This window comes from Limulus polyphemus, unplaced genomic scaffold (assembly GCF_000517525.1).
Source record: "Limulus polyphemus unplaced genomic scaffold, Limulus_polyphemus-2.1.2 Scaffold8816, whole genome shotgun sequence".
NCBI lineage: Eukaryota > Metazoa > Arthropoda > Merostomata > Xiphosura > Limulidae > Limulus > Limulus polyphemus.
The window spans coordinates 2,844-9,811 of record NW_013674426.1 but is presented as its reverse complement, the minus strand read 5'-3'; the positions used below and the strand labels follow the sequence as shown (position 1 = coordinate 9,811).

Below are 6,968 nucleotides of genomic sequence, written 5' to 3'. Positions count from 1 at the left end.
AACATTTCAAATCTTGGACACTTTGATTCACAGCCAGGAAAGTGCCGAATATGTTCTGTGTCACTACATTTCAAATCTTGGACACTTTGATTCACAGCCAGGAAAGTGCCAAATACGTTCTGTGTCACTACATTTCTAACCTTGGACACTTTGATCCACAGTCAGGAAAGTGCTGAATACGTTCTGTGTCACTACATTTCAAACCTTGGACACTTTGATCCAAAGCCAGGTCTCTGGTTTGTGAGTTTATTATAGTTTATTTGGCAATACATTACATTTTGATCAAGTACAAAGAAAAGGAAAAGCTGGGAAATCATGATTATCTTTTAAAACACGAAACAAAGTTAAAACCACATAGATGACAAAGATATCAAAATTAAATAATAGGTTGAACAATCGCCAAGTTTTTTTTTATATATTTATTTGAAGAAAGATGATGTCATCCTTCTTTAAATAAAAATATTAAAACCAACTTTTATTTAATTTTAGTATGAAAAAATCTGTTCAATGATGAGTAGGTGTTTCTTCACAAGACAAATCTGCCCTTGTTCCTTTCTAGATATTGTTAAGAACTAAGATATAGACAAGGAATGAAAGTAAACATTCATGTTTAAACAATTTATTCATATCTATAATAAAGAAACAATTTTAGAGAAAAGTTCAAATAGAATAAATTTTACTTGTATATGGAAGCAAAAACAGTTAACAAATTTGAGTTAAATGTATCGAAACATGAAATTCAAGTTCTTAAACTTAAAAATACTCTTACAGTATGAATCAATGATATAAAAATATATATTGAGAAAAACTCTTTTAAAATAAGGACATCAGTGCAAGAGATTTATAAGACTGAAAACTGTGTCTAGCAACTTGCTGCTTTCATCTTCAAGTGAAGATAACGATTGGGAGAAAAAAAGCCTATGAAACATTTCAAACAACCCTAATTAAGATTAGTTTCTGTTAGACTTTCAGGTCATGATGCTCTGAAGAAAAGATTGTGCATTCTGTAGCAACAACAAAGTGTTTATATATACCAAAATTATTCTCATGTAAACTGCTATATTATATAACGTTATAGTGAAATTTCCATAAATATCCTGAGAAAAAGGATTTGTACTCTTAATATACAGAAGTCAGGTAGTCTAGGCAGACATGCAACATTTTCGGATATATATAAGGTGACAAATTCTTTAGATAGATAATACTCACCCCCCTCAAAAAAAAACATCATATGAATAAAGCATACAATTTTCCACTTAATCTTGTGATAGAGTTCCAATCAAGTCACAAACTAAAGGGCATCTCAAAAACTAGCTCTGTCAGGAAGAGTTTGTTTGTTTCTTTGTAGTTAAGCACAAAGCTATACAAAGGGCTATGTGTGCTCTGCCCACCACGGGTATCGAAACCCGGTTTCTAGCGTTGTAGGTCCGCAGACATACCGCTGTGCCACTAGGGGCCATCAGGAAGAGACAAACTACTGAGCTGTCATTTATCTCTCTCTCTTTTATTTTCCAGTGTCAGAGATTTTAACTAGTTGAGAAAATCTTTAAATAAAAAGAACCAGCACATAACTGATTCAGTAGCCCGTAATGAGCATTTCAAGTAATTCTAAACAAAAGAAATAAATACAACTAAAATACATATATTTGAAATTTAATACACCATCCTCAAAATATTTTTCTATATACAAACAAAGTAATTACTGTTTTTATGCTATTTACGAACATGTGCGACTTCCTCACATGAAAAAAAGACAGTTGGGTATTAATAAATCAGTGATACACATGATTTTATACACTTTTAAAAACAAACCATTTCCTGAGAATACCACTGGTTGGTTACCATTTGTAAGCTTAGGTTTCAGTTCCATGCGAGTTAGGGCTGTCGCACCAAAATAAGAAAGATTGCAGTAACTTTAGATTTCTTAATTTTAACTCCGATTGTCACAGACCAAAGCTATTAATTTCTAGGTTTGTGCATTCAGTCAATTTACATAAACTCAATAGAAATAAAGTAAGTGCAAACTGATAAATCTAAATATATTGGTCTTCATATCTTTTTCTCGAACAATATATAAACCACATGAAAATTCAAGTGCACTGTTAAACCTAATACGGATATTTGAACCTAATATAATTTTTACAAATAGTTTTGCGATCAAAATATCATTTATTCTTTGGTACAATTGTTGACGTTACTTAGACATCGTAAAAGGAACCATACCCACAACATTTCTTTCAAAATCATTAATAAATTAATTTTAATTTGGTAAGTGATTCTCCTCGTTTTCTTCTCCTTTTCTAAGTAACAATTTTATTACCAGAACCTACTAAGTAGAAATGTTTAGCAGTTTCGGTTGATAAATTTGGAGTTGTGTACAAAATGGTCGAGTGAATACCGTAACATGATCAAACAATAAAATGTAACGACACCTTACAATGTTGTAAACAGTTTTCAACATCTTGATTAACTTAACTAGTTGATAATTTAAATGTAAAAGGAATAACTTATAGTACATCAATTTTAATTACTTTAAAATTTTTACAAGCAACATCAAGACCGAAAGAAAAAAAAACTGAAGAAATATTAATTTTAATTAGTAATATTTTGTGCAATAATAAATCACTAATAAACACTATGTTACTTTGATTCAGGTACCCACAAACACAAAACTCTAAATTAATGGCTTATAATCCACACATTAGCATTTTACTCTGAAAATTAATCAAAAATTTACCAACTACCTCGTGAAAATAAGAATAATCATCACGACAAAACATAAAACTCCAGTGTGGTACTAGCAGAGTGAGATACTATTTTAGGCCTTTTTTTCACTATATGGAGAGAAGCAGCTAAAGCAAATGGCACATTATGTTATTTGATCTACATATATAATCAAGAATAAAATAAGTGAGCTTCGTACTATTGTCATGCAACAGACAGAAAAACTAATCACGCAGTCAGTACCATCTTTAAAAACAAGTACAAGCATTTTTCTAAACTTATTACAACATCTCTTCTTCAATATATGAAATAAACATTTCAACAAGTGGCATTAATTAAATACATTAGCTCATAAGGCAACATCAGATTCTTACGATGACACTGTCATCAATTTTATAAGGCTTTAGAGGTTCAAACAAAATGATTATAAATATTCATTCACTAGAAAAATGAACAACAACTCTTAAATGTATAGTCTGAGAAGCAATATTTTTATAATCACAAAACAGTGGATAAATAAAGAATCTAATATTCTTTTGATTAAATCTAAACCTATGTTGTGAACTTCAGAAAGATTTTTTGTTTTTACAAGTTGCAGAGAAGAGCTTTAAATATATTTACCTTTTTATAGTTTATCTGGCTAAGTATTCAGTTGGCCTCTACTTAATGATGTAACTTTTTTTTTTATAAGATTAATTGCAAAGAATTTCAGAATGAACAGGTTATGAATGACAATGGAAGAAGAATTTTAAATGATATTAATTTTTTGTGTCCTATAATAATAGCTAAAATCTACAAAAAAGTACTAATACATTTTAGGTTTTTTTTTCTCTTTTTACCACTTCAACATCACAAAATTACTGTTCAACTTTTTAAAACACCAAGAAAAGTAAAACGTGCTGAACATATACAACAAATGTTACAGACCAGAAATATTATAAACTTCAAAATACTTGAAAACAAATTTTATACTCAAGATATTAAAAAATTTACTATGTCACAAGTGTATATTCTATTGTAGCATTAACGATTTTGAGAATTATCTGTGCAATAAACTTCATTTCATCTTTTGAAAAATTTGTTAAAAATCAAAGAGAAAAATATGAGATAAAGTAGTAAATGTATAAATATTTTAAGATATTTAAAATGTGAATATTTACTAGAGATGAGACAAACATCTGGTCCAATCAAATATTGCACTATTCGATGAAACCTGATCTGATTGGATAATAATTTTGCAACGAATCAAGTCGCATTTCCATTTATGGATTATTGCACAACATTACAGAAGCACGATACTACTTGCACGTGTGTCACACATGATACATGTCGTATCATCTAACCTATCAGTGTTTTCCGCTAGCTTCTAAATAGAGTAGCACTTTCTCTGGTAATTGTTATACAGACAGTCATTGTGTAGTTTAAATAAACATCACGTCCACCATGTTGCCACACAGTAGCGGCAGCAACAGCAACAACAATACAAACAACAGTCTCAGCATTGGATCACTGTCTCACACTAACACATTCCCTTAAATGGTCAACAATGCTCTCTCTCACTCGTGGGGATGTACAGTTCCCCCGTGAGTGAGAGAGAAAGCTTAGTACGCCATCTCCGTGTATACCCTTATTATATTTTCAAAAAAAAACAATAATTAATCAACTATTTAATAGCATACTATAATGAAGTGGTAACTAACTGTTGTGGTGTATTTTTAATGTCCGTGGCTACATCTTCTCTATAATTAACTATTTAATAGCATACTATAATGAAGTGGTAACTAACTGTTGTGGTGTATTTTTAATATCCGTGGCTACATCTTCTCTATAATTAACTATTTAATAGCATACTATAATGAAGTGGTAACTAACTGTTGTGGTGTATTTTTAATGTCCGTGGCTACATCTTCTCTATAATTCGAAAATATCTGAATTCAATCAGATATTAGGAGACAGATATCTGAGCTTGGACCAAAACTACTATTTGTCCCATCCCTAATATTTATAATAATAGCTAATTTCTCTTACATGCAAGGTAGAAGTAAGGTATATTTTATTTTTACCAAACATTTAAACCACCAATAAGTAGCAGTTAGACAAAATTACATACATACTGGAGTAAAGAAATATAAATTTCTTCAGGAAAATTTATAATTCAGTAAAGTATTTAAAGAGAAAATTCTTGAACGGACCATTTGTTTTAAATAATAATTAAATGCAGTTCCCTACATTCATACATTTTTTTTTCCTCTTACAAAAAACAACAACAACTGTTCACGCTTTGTCTGCCCACAAAAATGTCTTAAATCACCTTTACATTCCAACAATACTCATCTTTATTAACAGAATTTAATAAAATATACATGAGGTTTCTATTGGCTTTTTTAAAACATCAAGTCACCTTCACATTTCTGCTTTAAACAGACTAGAATACTTCTAATACCTTCAGATATCATCTAAAAACAATCTTTAATCTTCAACTTTCAAAGTTTCTTTCATGACTCCTTAAATTTTCAAATTATAAAATCAGAACAAAAGGTTACTAATAAACATTTCTATGATTGGAAGGTCTCAGTAATCATGATGGTTACGACTAAAAGACCTCTAAATCACCATTGAACTTCAAATTTCTTCTCAAGACTCCTTGGAATTGTGATCCACATCAGAGAGTGAAGGTCTCCAATTAGTCCTGTTCCATTACCAAGGATGCAATGAAAAAAATGAATTTTTTAACATTTCAAATAAGATGGCAAAAAGATAAACATCCATAAACTCACCTTAACTTAAAACTTAGCTTGAATTTTAAACAACGTAAAAAATGAAATATACAAGAATAAAAAAAAATTAAATAAGTATAAAATTAATGCACTACATACACTATTTCTAAAATTATAATAATGTCGTTACTAGTAAACCTGAAAACCTATTGTATAACAAGACAAAGAATTAAATTTTAAAAATTTAATATTTTGCTAAATTAAATAACTAAGAAACAATATACAAGTTCAGAAAACAATTATTTGACTTCATACCAGTCAATTACAGACAATTTTAACGCACTAGTATTAATGTTCACACTACAGAAAATATTTAAAGACATATTACAGGATGTTATTTAAAAATGCATCAACTTGGAGAGCAATTTAATATTTTTCTAAATTAAATAACTAAGAAACAATATACACGTTCAGAAAACAATTATTTGACTCCATACCAGTCAGTTACAGACAATTTTAACGTACTAGTATTAATGTTCACACTACAGAAAATATTTAAAGACATAATACAGGATGTTATTTAAAAACGCATCAACTTGGATAGCAAGTTTGCGTTGTTCTCTCGCTCACCAGTCTGTTTCACTGAATATATTATATTGGTCTATTTCTCTTAAATGAGTCCATAAATTCATAGATACATACTAAACAGAGTGGCCAAATTTTTTTCCAGACCAGTACATGCATGTGCTTATGACACAATGATATTTCATCTTTCCTTATAATAGTTCTAGAAAATGATCTTGAAAGAAGGAAATTATGGATTGATGGTGGAAAAAAATGTTGCCTTCTTATTTATAAAATAACGTTTGATGTAATATATCATGGCATAAATGAATTAGATGATTAATTACAATATTAAAAGAGTAACTGACACCTATAAATGACATAGCTGAGCAGTGTGCACATGTATGTTCTGAGACGAGAGGTGGGGATAGATGGAGCACACTTTTTCCAAACTTTTTGGCCCTTTGTTATTTCAAATTACCTAATAATTTGTGATAAATACATAATATTCAGTGATAACTGTAATCAATAAATATATTTTTTATTAATAAACCATTTAATCCCCCTCCCCCAAATATTGCTAAACTACTAAGCTTGTGTTTGGCCAGAACTGCTCATCTCGACCCCCTTGAGGCATTTTTCTTACTAAGGAAGTCTTCCTCATAGCAGCCAGTAAAAGAGAAAGAATAGAATTTTTGACTGGTTAGAAAATCCTTCTGTGTCTTTAGTTACCTGATTAAAGGTTGACGTACTGGTCTGTTGTCCAAAATTTTTTCAATTTCATTCAGCATGAGGGCATTTAGACGTGGGACAATCTGCAGAGATAAAATTTTCTATACTTAGCATTTACAATTTCTTTTTTTTTAAACAACTCAGCCTTTAAAGCAAGGAATACTCTAAACAAGTGCTTGGTAACTTAACTAGAAACATATAAAGCAAGGAATACTCTAAACAAGTGCTTGG

General features: G+C 30.0%; 1 long non-coding RNA gene across 1 annotated transcript in view; it reads right to left on the bottom strand.

Moving 5' to 3' along the window:
- Positions 1-649: 649 nt before the first annotated feature.
- LOC111083267 overlaps positions 650-6,968 on the bottom strand; it is a 9,152-nt gene continuing 2,833 nt past the window's right edge. Inside the window, exons 2-3 of the long non-coding RNA XR_002608913.1 lie at positions 6,738-6,820; positions 650-5,413 (exon numbers count right to left, since the gene is read on the bottom strand). This is a non-coding gene — a long non-coding RNA (uncharacterized LOC111083267). The remainder of the gene's footprint in view (positions 5,414-6,737; positions 6,821-6,968) is intronic.